Source organism: Enhydra lutris, unplaced genomic scaffold (assembly GCF_002288905.1).
Source record: "Enhydra lutris kenyoni isolate GAN:26980312 unplaced genomic scaffold, ASM228890v2 scaffoldscaffold9, whole genome shotgun sequence".
In the NCBI taxonomy this organism is placed as follows: Eukaryota; Metazoa; Chordata; class Mammalia; order Carnivora; family Mustelidae; genus Enhydra; species Enhydra lutris.
Window position 1 is genome coordinate 19,371,105 of NW_019154093.1, and position 15,731 is coordinate 19,386,835.

Sequence of the window (15,731 nt, forward strand, 5' to 3'; positions counted from 1 at the left end):
TTAAAATGGACAATTCAGTGGTTAAATATATTCACAAGATTGTACAACCATCATCACTAATTCCAGAACACAGTACCATGCCAAAATGAAATTTCATAACCATTACCAGTCATTTTTCTCTCCCACCAAACTTGGGAAATGCTAATCTACTTCTTGGCCTTGTAGATTAATCCATGAAGAATATTTCACATAAATGCATTTTCATATAATATATGGCCTTTGTGTCTGGCATCTTTCATTTAGAACAGATTTTTAAGATTTACCTATGCTGTAGTATCAATACTTTTCTCCTTTTTATTACAAAAAATATTCTATTGGGTAAATTTACCATATTTTGTTTATTGATTTATTTCTTGATGGACCTTTGTGTTGTAACCATTATTTGGCTATTTTGAATAATAGTGCTATAAATATTCGCATAGAAGTTTTTAAATGAATGTGTTTTAAATTCACGCAAATTTAATATATTAAACATAATACACATAGGAGTGGAATTTCTGAGTTACATTGTGACTCTAAAACCTTTTGAGGAACTGCTGGACTCTTTTCTAAAGTAAATGTAAAACTTTAACTTCCCAGCATCAATGTATGAAGGAAGATACCAGTTTCTCCACATCCTCCACAACACTTATCTTTATATCCATCCTTATGTGTCATACTTTATGTGATTTTGATTTGCATTTATCCAGTGTTTAATGATGCAAAATATGTCTTCATGGGCTTACTGGCTATTTCTTTATCTGCCTGAGAGAAAGGCCTACTGAAATTCGTTTACCCCTGGCGATTCACAGACCTATACCCCTAGGGCTAATAAAACATTATATGTTTATTAAGAAATTTAAAAAATTATTAAAAAAAAGAAATTCGTTTACCATGTTATGAAATTGGATTGTTTTTCTTTTTATTGTTGTGTTGAAGAGTTCTTTATGTTATTCTGGTACTTGACCTTTTTCAGATATGATTTGGAATTCTTTGCTTTGTAACTATAGTAACTATAGTCTTTCTATATTCTTTTTTTAAAGATTTTTTATCTATTTATTTAAGAGAGAGACAATGAGAGACCGAGAGAGAGAACGAGAGGGGAGCGGTCAGAGGGAGAAGCAGACTCCCCACTGAGCAGGGAGCCCGTGTGATGCTTGATTCCAGGACCCCGGTATCACAACCTGAGCAAACACTTAACTGACTGAGCCACCCAGGCGCCCTTTATCTCTCCTCTATTCTGAATGATAGCCTTGCTGGATAGAGTACTCTTGGCTGCAGATTTCTCCCATTCAGCACATTGAATATATCATGCCACTCTCTTCTGGCTTGCCAAGTTTCTGTGGAGAAATCTGCTGCTAATATCATCTATCTTCCCTTGTAAGTTAGGGACTTCTTTTGTCTTATTGCTTTTAGGATTTTTTTCTTTAAAGCTATATTTTGCAAAATAACTACAGTATGTCTTAGTGTTGGCCTGTTTTTGCTGATTTTGATGAGAGTTCTCTGTGCCTCCTGGGTTTGGATGTCTATTTTCTTTCCCAGATTAGGGAAGTTTCAGCTATTATTTCCTCAAACAACCTCTTCTCCCCACTTTCCACTCTCTCTCCTACTGAGACTCCTAAGATAGGAGTATTACGTTTGACGGAATTACTGTGTTCCCTAAGTGTACTCCCGCGATCTATCATTCTTCCTTCTCTCCTTTGTTCAGCTTCATTATTTTCCACAAATCTATCTTCTATCACTTATTGGTTCCTCTGTTCTTCCATCCTTGTGGTCAATTCATCCAGCCTATTTCAAATCTCAGTTACTGCATTTTTCATTTCTCCTGATTGTTTTTAGCTGTTTTAACTCTGCAGTAATGGTCTCCCTGAAGTCTTCCATGCTTTTCTCAAGCCCAGCGAGTATCCTTAAGATTATTGCTTTAAATTCTACATCAGGCATATTACTTATATCTGTTTCAATTAGATCTCTGGCCGTGACCTTTTCTTGTCCTTTCTTTTGGGCTGAATTCCTTGGCATGTTGTCTAGGTTTCTATCTTCTTCTCTGTGTTAGACAATCCTGTTATGTTTCCTGCTCTTGAGAGTAATTGTTTGATGAGCAGGTCATATAATGTCCAGCTCCTGGCAGTTCAGGAAGTGTCTCTGGTGTAGCTTCATGCACTCTGCTGCTGTGTTTTGGCTGCTGTATCCCCAAGACATTCATCTGCAGAGATTCTCTTTGGCTGCGGTGGGCAGTGTTTGGACCTTGGCTAGAAAGTGGCGAGTTTTAACTAGTTGTGCTCTGGTCTGCCTGTTATGTGAGACCTGATGCTATTTCCACTAGCCCTAAAGCTTTGCAGAGTTCTATGGTCAGTAGATATGGGGTGTGTGTGGCTGGGGGTGGGGAGGAAATGTACTGGTCTTCTGGGAACAGGGCCTGCTGTGCTGGTCATTAAGCACACTTGCCCAGGAAAAGCAGTACCAGCACAGCACATGGGACTGGAACTTGTTGTAATCAGGTTAGGCAGACAGTGTTAACACTGTACTATTTACTGAGGTTGGTTTATGTTAAGGAGTGAGGGAGGGAAATGGCACTAGCCAGCTCCTTGGTCCCTGGAACAGGGAGTCCCAGCTTGCTGTTCTCAGGGAAGCCCTCCCAGAAGAGTGAATAATTTCCCCTCATTTATTCTAGGCAATTTTTTCAGATCACAGTTTTCAAAGTCTGTCTCCAAGTTGTTTGCCTGCTTAGAGCAACATAGTACACCTTGGGCTCTATCCCAGCCAAGCCTGCTGACTTTTTTGTTTGTTTGTTTGTTTGTTTTTTTGTTTTGTTTTTTTTAGATTTTATTTGTCAGAGAGGGAGAGAGAGCGAGCGAGCACAGGCAGACAGAATGGCAGGCAGAGGCAGAGGGAGAAGCAGGCTCCCCGCCAAGCAAGGAGCCCAATGTGGGACTCGATCCCAGGACGCCAGGATCATGACCTGAGCCGAAGGCAGCTGCTTAACCAACTGAGCCACCCAGGCATCCCAAGCCTGCTGACTTTTAAAATTCCATCCCTTACTGGCCTAGTGTGGCCAGGATCTGTGTTTGTCTTCCAGGAGAGGGTCTCCCTGCCCTGGAACTTACACTGTTTTAACCTAGAAAAGCAGCCATGCCAGGGTAGAGGGGTAGTTGGATTTGGAGCAAAGAAAGCCAGTGTCCATGTTAGCTGCCCTCAACAGGCATCTCAGCATCTATACTGAGGGGTAGGAGAGTGAAATGGCACCCACCAGCTCTTTTGTCCCTGGAGAAGCAATGCCACCTTTCAAAGATGCACTCCAAGAAGAGTGAAGTCTCTCCACATGATCTTTAGGTGATCCTCAGATTGTGCCATATGCCCTGGGCTTGCTTGCCTGCCTTCTCTCCAGGAGTAAGGCAGTACCCTCAGATCTCTATCCCAGGCAAGCCCATAGATCTCTAAAACTACAGTCTTTGAGCCCTACTGGTTGCAAAAACTCCTGTGAAAATCAACCCATCTCTTTCCTAGCCAATGTCTCTGGGGATATATTCTCCTTGTCATATCCGTATGTATTCCACTCTCTCTCTCATCTTTCTCCAACACCAGGGCTCTCTACCCCACCACAGTACCCATGATCCATTTCTCCCCAAAACCACTTCACACTTTCTACCCTCCTCAATATGGCTTCTTCTCTCCCTCTCCTTCTGCAGTTTGTTGTATAAGTCCTCAGGTCAATCTCTTGTGTACTTAGAATGATTTGATAGTTATCAAGCCGTGCTTGAGGGATACAGCAAGCCTAGGGTCTTCCTACTATGCCACCATCTTGGCTCCCTCTACCTAAAATTATATTGTCTTTATACAGTCATAATGAAGTATCAGCAATAAAAAAATGTTTTTAAATCCCATTTATGACTTCATCAAAAAGAATAACATACCTGGGAATAAATTTAGCCGAGGAAGTAAAAGACTACTCTAAAAATTTTAAGATATTGTTGAAAGAAATTGAAGAAGACACAAATAAATGGTAAGCTAGTCCACATTCTAGGACTAGATGTATTATTAAAATGTTGATAATACCCAAAGCATCTAGAGATCCAATGCAATCCCTATCAAAATTCCAATGACATATTCTACAAAGGGAGAATAAATATTTCTGAAATTTATATGGAAACACAAAAGACCTCTGAGTAGCCAAACAATTTTTTGTCTAAGATTTTATTGATTTATTTGACAGAGAGAGAGAGAGAGAGATCACAAATAGGCAGAGAGGTAGGCAGAGAGGTGGGGGGAAGCAGGCTCCCCACCAAGCAGAGAGCCAAATGCGGGGCTTGATCCCAGAACCGTGAGACCATGACCCAAGCCAAAGGCAGAGACTTAAGCAACCCAGGCATCCCTAGCCAAACAATTTTAACAAGAACAAACCTAGAGGTGTCAGGCTCCCTGATATCAAACTATACTACAAAGCTCCAGTAATCAAAACACTATCATATTTCCATAACAACAGACACATAAATCAATGGAACAGAAATAAACCCATACATATATGTTCTATTAGTTTATGACTAAGGAGGCAGGTTTATACAATGCAAGGACTGTCTCTTCAATAAATAGTGCTGGGGAAACTGTACACCATATGGAAAATAATAAAAACATAAGTACTTTAAGACTGAAGCCATAAAACTCCTAGAAGAAAAACAATCGGTAGAAGAAAACATCGGTAATAAATTCCTTGACACTAATCTTAGTGATTTTTTTTTTTTGTATCTGACTCCAAAGACAAGGAAAACAAAAGGAAAATGAGCAAGTGGGAGTACATCAAACTGCAGTTTCTGCATCACTAAGGAAACCATCAAAAAAATGAAAAGACAGCCTGCTGAATGAATGAAGGTATTTGCAAATCATGTATCTGCTAAGGGGATAATATGCAAAATATATAAAAAGCCTATCAACCCAATTACAAAAAATATCTGATTAAAAATTGGTCAGGGATCTAAATAGACAAAATTCCCAAATAAAATAAACAAATGGTCAAGAGGCACATGAGAAGATGCTTATCACCAGTAATCATCACAGAAAAACAAATCAAAATCACAATATATATCACCTCACACCCATCAAAATGGATACCAGGCTATCATTAAAAGGGTAAGAAATAACAAATGTTGCTTAGGATGTTAAAGAAAGGGAGCCCTCATGCACTATTGGTGGTAATGTCAATTTGTGCAGCCACTATTGAAAACAGTATGGAAGTTAAAAATACAATTATCATATGATCCAGGAATTCCACTACTGGTTATCTATCAAAAGAAATTGAAATCACTAAATTGAAAAGATACATGTACCCCTATGTTCACTGCAGCATTATTAAAATAGCCAAGATATGTGAAGGAACGAAGATAGCAGAGGAGGAGTAGTGGGACCCTAAGTTTGTCTTGTCCCTTGAATACAACTAGATAATTATCAAATCATTCTCAACACCCGAGAAATCAACGTGCAGTCTGAGAAAACAAATACTGCAAGTCTAAAAGTAGAAAACCTACCACCTTTTAGAAAGTAGGAGGTGCAGAGATTTTAATCCAGGGTGATATAGCTGTGCATACAGGAGCAGGCAATGAGCTTACTTAATGAGGCTACCACAAAGTATTATAAGCAACAAAGTGGAAAACTGGAACTCTTAGAAATCTGCTGTAGTGGGGTATATACCTGCCTTAAAGATATTCAGATGGTGAAGCAAGATGTGAGTGGATCCCATGGTTTGCAAGAAGAATGGGTAGTGCCTAAATGCTGCACTGTTCCTAGGCATAGGAGCATAGGAGCCAGCTGAGAACAGCAAGTCTAGGTGCCAGCTTTCTGCTCTGTGTTGCCATCAACTGTGAACTACTGTGGGACCATTAGACTGCTATCCTGGGACAGATCCACCAAAAGGCAAAAGCATGGTGAGATCATCCCTGGGAGGAACAGCATAGGCCCATGCCATGGGAGTCCATAAAATTTCGAGTTCTGTAATTCAGTCACATGCCTGAGATAAAAAAGCTCAGATATAGGCAGGGTAAACACAGGGTTCTGATGCAAACTGGGGAGACAAGAGTGATTGATTGCTCTTCTGCTGAGGGCTCACTGAAGAGTGGGGGGTACAAATTTTCAGCTCATGAGCTAGATGCATTATTAAAATGTTGATTTAATAAAGTGGGGCACTGCCATATTTATCCAGCCGATCAACCCTGAAAGCCTTCAGGAAAGAAAACAACACCAGTTAGTGTAGTCTGGAGCTACTTACATGAAGCCTGAACTCCCTGTGAATGGGCAGTGCATTTGCACTAGAGCATGTCACCCACTCCAGGAGCAGTTAAAAGTATAAATAAAATAATAACAAATTTTAAAAAGTATTGATAATAATAGTAGAGGACATTTAACACCCCACTCATAACAATGGACAGAACATCTAAGGAGAAGATCGACAAGAAAACAATGACTTTGAATGACACAATGAACCAAATGGACTTACAGACACATTCAGAGCATTTCATCCTAAAGAAGCAGAATACACATTCTTTTCAAGTGCACATAGGACATTCTCCAGAATAGATCACTTACTGGTTCACAAGTCAGAATTCAACTATACAGAAAGACTGAGATGATACCAGGCCTATTTTCTGACCACAGTGCTACAAAACAGGATGTCAACTACAAGACAAATTTTGGAAGAACCACAAATACATGAACTTTAAAGAACATCCTACTAAAGAATGAGTTGGTCAAAAAAAATTAAGAAAATACAAGGAAACAAATAAAAAGGAAAACAATATTTCAAAACCTCTGGGATGCAGCAAAGATGATTCTAAGAGGGAAAAAAATAGCAATATAGGCTTTTCTCAACTAGGTTGTGTCTCAAATACACAACCTAACTTTTGACATAAAGGAGCTAGGGGGAAAAAAACAGCAAATAAAGTCTAAATCCAGCAGGAGAAGAGGAATAATAAATATTACAGAAGAAATTAAGGATACAGAAACAAACAAACAAAAACCAGTAGAACAGGAGGAGGAGTCAAGATGGCGGAGAAGTAGCAGGCTGAGACTACTTCAGGTACCGGGAGATCAGCTAGATAGCTTATCTAAAGATTGCAAACACCTACAAATCCAACAGGAGATCGAAGAGAAGAAGAACAGCAACTCTAGAAACAGAAAATCAACCACTTTCTGAAAGGTAGGACTGGCGGAGAAGTGAATCCAAAGCGACGGGAAGATAGACCGCGGGGGGAGGGGCCGGCTCCCGGCAAGCGGCGGAACAACGGAGCACAAAATCGGGACTTTTAAAAGTCTGTTCCGCTGAGGGACATCGCTCCAGAGGCTTAACCGGGGTGAAGCCCACGCAGGGTCAGCGTGGCCTCAGGTCCCGCAGGGTCACAGAAGGATCGGGGGTGTCTGAGTGTCGCAGAGCTTACAGGTATTAGAACAGGGAAGCCGGCTACAGAGACAGAGCTGAGGAGTAAGCTCTCAGCTCGGAGTTACCTTGAACCGGTCCCAGGCTCGGTCAGCTCAGAGCGCGGCCGGAGGCAGGGTGACGGGAGTAAATCGGCGCTGTTCTCTGAGGGCGCACTGAGGAGTGGGGCCCCGGGCTCTCGGCTCCTCCGGGCCGGAGACCGGGAGGCCGCCATCTTCATTCCTGCCCTCCGGAACTCTACGGAAAGCGCTCAGGGAACAAAAGCTCCCAAAAGCAAACCCGAGCGGATTACTCAGCCCGGCCCCTGGTAAGGGCGGTCCAACTCCGCCCGGGGCAAAGACACTTGAGAATCACTACAACAGGCCCCTCCCCCAGAAGATCAACAAGAAACCCAGCCAGGACCAAGTTCAACTACCAAGAAGTACAGTTTCAATACCAAGGAGAGCAGCGGAATTCCAAAGGAGGAGAAAGCAAAGCACGGAACTCATGGCTTTCTCCCCATGATTCTTTAGCCTTGCAGTTAATTTAATTTTTTTTCTTTTTCAATTTATTTTTCTCTTCCGCTAAATTTTTTTAACTTTTACCCTTTCCTTTTTTAACGTTTTTTAACTAGTTTATCTAATATATATATTCTTTTTTTCCTTTTTATATTTTTTCTTTATTGGTTTTCTTTTTTTAATTGTTTCTTTCTTTTTTTTTTTTTTTTCTTCTTTCTGAACCTCTTTTTATCCCCTTTCTCTCCCCTCACGATTTGGGATCTCTTCTGATTTGGCTAAAGCATATTTTCCTGGGGTTGTTGCCACCCTTTTAGTATATCACTTGCTCCTTCATATACTCTTATCTGGACAAAATGACAAGGCGGAAAAATTCACAAAAAAAAGAACAAGAGGCAGTACCAAAGGCTAGGGACCTAATCAATACAGACATTGGTAATATGTCAGATCTAGAGTTCAGAATGACGATTCTCAAGGTTCTAGCCGGGCTCGAAAACGGCATGGAAGATATCAGAGAAACCCTCTCCGGAGAGATAAAAGCCCTTTCTGGAGAAATAAAAGAACTAAAATCTAACCAAGTTGAAGTCAAAAAAGCTATTAATGAGGTGCAATCAAAAATGGAGGCTCTCACTGCTAGGATAAATGAGGCAGAAGAAAGAATTAGCGATATAGAAGACCAAATGACAGAGAATAAAGAAGCTGAGCAAAAGAGGGACAAACAGCTACTGGACCACGAGGGGAGAATTCGAGAGATAAGTGACACCATAAGACGAAACAACATTAGAATAATTGGGATTCCAGAAGAAGAGGAAACAGAGAGGGGAGCAGAAGGTATATTGGAGAGAATTATTGGAGAGAATTTCCCCAATATGGCAAAGGGAACAAGCATCAAAATCCAGGAGGTTCAGAGAACCCCCCTCAAGATCAATAAGAATAGGTCCACACCCCATCACCTAATAGTAAAATTTACAAGTCTTAGTGACAAAGAGAAGATCCTGAAAGCAGCCCGGGAAAAGAAGTCTGTAACATACAACGGTAAAAATATTAGATTGGCAGCAGACTTATCCACAGAGACCTGGCAGGCCAGAAAGAGCTGGCATGATATATTCAGAGCACTAAATGAGAAAAACATGCAGCCAAGAATACTATATCCAGCTAGGCTATCATTGAAAATAGGAGGAGAGATTAAAAGCTTCCAGGACAAACAAAAACTGAAAGAATTTGCAAATACCAAACCAGCTCTACAGGAAATATTGAAAGGGGTCCTCTAAGCAAAGAGAGACCCTAAAAGTAGTAGATCAGAAAGAAAGAGAGACAATATACAATAACAGTCACCTTACAGGCAATACAATGGCACTAAATTCATATCTCTCAATACTTACCCTGAATGTTAATGGGCTAAATGCCCCAATCAAAAGACACAGGGTATCAGAATGGATAAAAAAACAAAACCCATCTATATGTTGCCTACAAGAAACTCATCTTAAACCTGAAGACACCTCCAGATTTAAAGTGAGGGGGTGGAAAAGAATTTACCATGCTAATGGACATCAGAAGAAAGCAGGAGTGGCAATCCTTATATCAGATCAATTAGATTTTAAGCCAAAGACTATAATAAGAGATGAGGAAGGACACTATATCATACTCAAAGGAACTGTCCAACAAGAAGATCTAACAATTTTAAATATCTATGCCCCTAACATGGGAGCAGCCAACTATATAAACCAATTAATAACAAAATCAAAGAAACACATCGACAATAATACAATAATCGTAGGGGACATTAACACTCCCCTCACTGAAATGGACAGATCATCCAAGCAAAAGATCAACAAGGAAATCAAGGCCTTAAATGACACACTGGACCAGATGGACATCACAGATATATTCAGAACATTTCATCCCAAAGCAACAGAATACACATTCTTCTCTACTGCACATGGAACATTCTCCAGAATAGATCATATTCTTGGTCCTAAATCAGCTCTCAACCGTTATCAAAAGATTGGAATCATTCCCTGCATATTTTCAGACCACAATGCTCTGAAGCTAGAACTCAATCACAAGAGGAAATTTGGAAAGAACCCAAATACATGGAGACTAAACAGCATCCTTCTAAAGAATGAATGGGTCAACCAGGAAATTAAAGAAGAATTGAAAAAATTCATGGAAACAAATGATAATGAAAACACAACGGTTCAAAATCTGTGGGACACGACAAAGGCAGTCCTGAGAGGAAAATATATAGTGGTACAAGCCTTTCTCAAGAAACAAGAAAGGTCTCAGGTACACAACCTAACCCTACACCTAAAAGAGCTAGAGAAAGAACAAGAAAGAAACCCTAAACCCAGCAGGAGAAGAGAAATCATAAAGATCAGAGCAGAAATCAATGAAATAGAAACCAAAAAAACAATAGAACAAATCAACGAAACTAGGAGCTGGTTCTTTGAAAGAATTAATAAGATCGATAAACCCCTGGCCAGACTTATCAAAAAGAAAAGAGAAAGGACCCAAATAAATAAAATCATGAATGAAAGAGGAGAGATCACAACCAACACCAAAGAAATACAGGCAATTATAAGAATATACTATGAGCAACTCTACGCCAACAAATTTGACAATCTGGAAGGAATGGATGCATTCCTAGAGACATATAAACTACCCCAACTGAACCAGGAAGAAATAGAAAGCCTGAACAGACCCATAACCAGTAAGGAGATTGAAACAGTCATCAAAAATCTCCAAACAAACAAAAGCCCAGGGCCAGACGGCTTCCCGGGGGAATTCTACCAAACATTTAAAGAAGAACTAACTCCTATTCTCCTGAAACTGTTCCAAAAAATGGAAATGGAAGGAAAACTTCCAAACTCATTTTATGAGGCCAGCATCACCTTGATCCCAAAACCAGACAAGGATCCCATCAAAAAAGAGAACTACAGGCCAATATCCTTGATGAACACAGATGCAAAAATTCTCGCCAAAATACTAGCCAATAGGATTCAACAGTACGTTAAAAGGATTATTCACCACGACCAAGTGGGATTTATTCCAGGGCTGCAAGGTTGGTTCAACATCCGCAAATCAATCAATGTGATACAACACATTAATAAAAGAAAGAACAAGAACCATATGATACTCTCCATAGATGCTGAAAAAGCATTTGACAAAGTACAGCATCCCTTCCTGATCAAAACTCTTCAAAGTGTAGGGATAGAGGGCACATACCTCAATATTATCAAAGCCATCTATGAAAAACCCACCGCAAATATCATTCTCAATGGAGAAAAACTGAAAGCTTTTCCGCTAAGGTCAGGAACACGGCAGGGATGTCCGTTATCACCACTGCTATTCAACATAGTACTAGAAGTCCTAGCCTCAGCAATCAGACAACAAAAGGAAATTAAAGGCATCCAAATTGGCAAAGAAGAAGTCAAACTATCACTCTTCGCAGATGATATGATACTATATGTGGAAAACCCAAAAGACTCCACTCCAAAACTGCTAGAACTTGTACAGGAATTCAGTAAAGTGTCAGGATATAAAATCAATGCCCAGAAATCAGTTGCATTTCTCTACACCAACAACAAGACAGAAGAAAGAGAAATTAAGGAGTCCATCCCATTTACAATTGCACCCAAAACTATAAGATACCTAGGAATAAACCTAACCAAAGAGACTAAGAATCTATACACAGAAAACTATAAAGTACTCATGAAAGAAATTGAGGAAGACACAAAGAAATGGAAAAATGTTCCATGCTCCTGGATTGGAAGAATAAATATTGTGAAAATGTCTATGCTACCTAAAGCAATCTACACATTTAATGCAATTCCTATCAAAGTACCATCCATTTTTTTCAAAGAAATGGAACAAATAATCCTAAAATTTATATGGAACCAGAAAAGACCTCAAATAGCCAAAGCAATATTGAAAAAGAAAGCCAAAGTTGGTGGCATCACAATTCCAGACTTCAAGCTCTATTACAAAGCTGTCATCAACAAGACAGCATGGTACTGACACAAAAACAGACACATAGATCAATGGAACAGAATAGAGAGCCCAGAAATAGACCCTCAACTCTATGGTCAACTCATCTTCGACAAAGCAGGAAAGAATATCCAATGGAAAAAAGACAGCCTCTTCAACAAATGGTGTTGGGAAAATTGGACAGCCACATGCAGAAAAATGAAATTGGATCATTTCCTTACACCACACACGAAAATAGACTCAAAATGGATGAAGGATCTCAATGTGAGAAAGGAATCCATCAAAATCCTTGAGAACACAGGCAGCAACCTCTTCGACCTCAACCGCAGCAACATCTTCCTAGGAACATCGCCAAAGGCAAGGGAAGCAAGGGCAAAAATGAACTATTGGGATTTTATCAAGATCAAAAGCTTTTGCACAGCAAAGGAAACAGTTAACAAAACCAAAAGACAACTGACAGAATGGGAGAAGATATTTGCAAATGACATATCGGATAAAGGGCTAGTGTCCAAAATCTATAAAGAACTTAGCAAACTCAACACATAGAACAAATAATCCATTCAAGAAATGGGCAGAGGACATGAACAGACATTTCTGCAAAGAAGACATCCAGATGGCCAGCAGACACATGAAAAAGTGCTCCATATCACTCGGCATCAGGGAAATACAAATCAAAACCACAATGAGATACCACCTCACACCAGTCAGAATGGCTAAAATGAACAAGTCCGGAAATGACAGATGCTGGCGAGGATGCGGAGAAAGGGGAACCCTCCTACACTGTTGGTGGGAATGCAAGCTGGTGCAACCACTCTGGAAAACAGCATGGAGGTTCCTCAAAATGTTGAAAATAGAACTACCCTATGACCCAGCAATTGCACTGCTGGGTATTTACCCTAAAGATACAAACGTAGTGATCCAAAGGGGCACATGCACCCGAATGTTTATAGCAGCAATGTCTACAATAGCCAAACTATGGAAAGAACCTAGATGTCCGTCAACAGACGAATGGATAAAGAAGATGTGGTATATATACACAATGGAATACTATGCAGCCATCAAAAGAAATGAAATCTTGCCATTTGCGACGACGTGGATGGAACTAGAGGGTATCATGCTTAGCGAAATAAGTCAATCGGAGAAAAACAACTATCATATGATCTCCCTGATATGAAGGAGAGGAGATGCAACATGGTGGGTTAAGGGGGTAGAAGAGTAAATGAAACAAGGTGGGATTGGGAGGGAGACTAACCATAAGTGACTCTTAATTTCACAAAACAAACTGAGGGTTAATGGGGGGAGGGGGGTTGGGGGGGTGGGGTTACGGACATTGGGGAGGGTATGTGCTATGGTGAGTGCTGTGAAGTGTGTAAACCTGGCGATTCACAGACCTGTACCCCTGTGGATAAAAATATATGTTTATAAAAAATAAAATTTAATAAAAAAAAAAAAAACCAGTAGAACAGATAAACAAAACTAGGAGCTGTTTTGATGAAAGAGTTAACAAGATATATAAAGCCTTAACCGGAATTAATGAAAAGAAAAGAGAAAGAACCCAAATAAACAAAATCATTAAAAGAAGAAGAAACATCACAATCAACACTTAAGAAATACAATTAGAGAGAGTATTATCAACAATTATATGCCAACAAATTGGGCAATCTGAAAAAAAAATTAATAAATTCCTAGAAACATATAAACTCCCAAAACTGAAACAAGAAGAAATAAAAAATCTGAACAGACCCACAACTACCAAAGAAATTGAGTCAATAAACAAAAATCTCCCAACATCATTCTTAAAGGTTTATCCACAAAGAGGATGTAACAATTGTAAATAATAATGTCGCCAATATGGGAGCAACTAACTACATAAGCCAAATGTTAATCAAAATAAAGAGTCATACTGATATGAATACATTAATTGTAGGTGATCTTAACATGACACTCTCAATAACAGACGGATCATTCAAGCAGAAAATCAGTAAAGAAATAAGAGCTTTGAATGACACTTTGGACCATATGGACCTCATAGATACATACAGAACATTTCACCCTAAAACAACAGAATACTCATTCTTCTCAAGCGCACATGAATTTTTCTCCAAAACACACCACATACTGGGTGACAAATCAGGGCTCGACCAATACCAAAAGACTGAGATTATTCCCTGCATATTCTCAGACTACAAAGATTTGAAACTGGAACTCAACAACAAGAAAAAGTTTGGAAGGAATTCAAACACTTGGAAGCTAAAGACCAACCTACTCAAAAATGTATGGATCAACCACGAAATCAAAGAAGAACTTAAACAATTCATGGAAACCAATGAGAATGAAGACACATTGGTCCAAAACCTACGGGATATGGCAAAGGCGTTCCTAAGGGGAAAATATGTAGCCATAACAGTCTCACTCAAAAAAAAAAAAAAAAAAAAAAAACCGAAAAAGAAAAGAAAAAATTAAAATCCCAAATATACCAGCTCTGTATAAACCTTAAAGAACTTGAAAATCAACAACAAATTAAGCCAACCCAATGCACAAGAAGGGAAATTATCAAGATCAGAGCAGAGATCAATGAGTTAGAAACTAGAGATACAGTAGAACACATCAACAAAACTAGCAGCTGGTTCTTTAAAAGAATCAATAAGATCGATAAATCACTGACCAAATTAATAAAATTATGAATGAAAGGGGAGAGATCACTACTAACACCAAGAAAATAGTAACAATCATCAGAAATTATTATCCACAGTTAATATGCCAATAAGTTAAGCAACCCAGAAGAAATGGATGCATTCCTGGAAACCTATAAACTTCCAAGACTGAAACAGGAAGAAACTGAGAACCTGAACAGACCAATATCTAGTAACGAGATTGAAGCAGTGATCAAAAACCACCCAAAAAACAAGGGCCCAGGACCTGACAGATTCCCTGGGGAATTCTACCAAACATTCAAAGAAGAAATAATACCTATTCTCCTGAAGCTGTTTCAAAAAATAGAAACAGAAGGAAAACGTCAAAGCCAATATTACCCTGATCACCAAACCAGGCAAAGACCCCACCAAAAACGAGAATTTCAGACCAATATCTGTGATGAAAATGGATGTCATGATTCGCAACAACATCCTAGCTAATAGGAGCCAACAGAACATTAAAAGGATTATCAGCCATAACCAGGTAGGATTTATCCCTGGGTTGCAAGGGCAGTTCAACATTCACAAATCAATCACTGTGATAGAACAAATCGATAAGAGAAGAGAGAACTTCATGGTCCTCTCAATTGGTGCAGAAAAAGCATTCGACAAAACTCAGCATCTGTTCCTGATTAAAACTCTTCAAAATATGGATAGAGGGAACATTCCTCAACTTCATAAAATCCCTCTATGAAAAACATACAGTGAATATCATTCTCAATGGGGAAAAGCTGATAGCCTTCCCATTGAGATCAGGAACACGACAAGAACTCCCACTTTCATCACTGTTCAACATAGTATTAGGAAGTCCTAGCAACAGCAGTCAGAAAACAAAAAATAAATAAATAAAAGGTGTTCAAATTGGCAAAGAAGTCAAACTCTTTCTCCTCACAGATGACATGATACTTTATATGGAAAACCCAAAAGACTCCACCCCCAAACTACTAGAACTCATACTGCAATTCAGTAATGTGGCAGGATACAAAGTCAATGCACAGAAATCAGTTGCTTTCCTATACACTAACAATGAAAATATAGAAAGGGAAATTAGAGAATCGATTCCTTTACTATAGCACCAAGAACTGTAAGATACCAGGGAATAAACCTAACCAAAGAGGTAAAGGATCTGTACTCAAGGAACTACAGAACACTTATTTAAGG

General features: G+C 39.4%; 1 protein-coding gene across 1 annotated transcript in view; it reads right to left on the minus strand.

The window, feature by feature from the left end:
• Window positions 1–15,731, minus strand: part of LOC111142830 (ATP/GTP binding protein like 4) — a 1,494,143-nt gene that overhangs the window by 1,241,588 nt on the left and 236,824 nt on the right. The window lies entirely within an intron of this gene.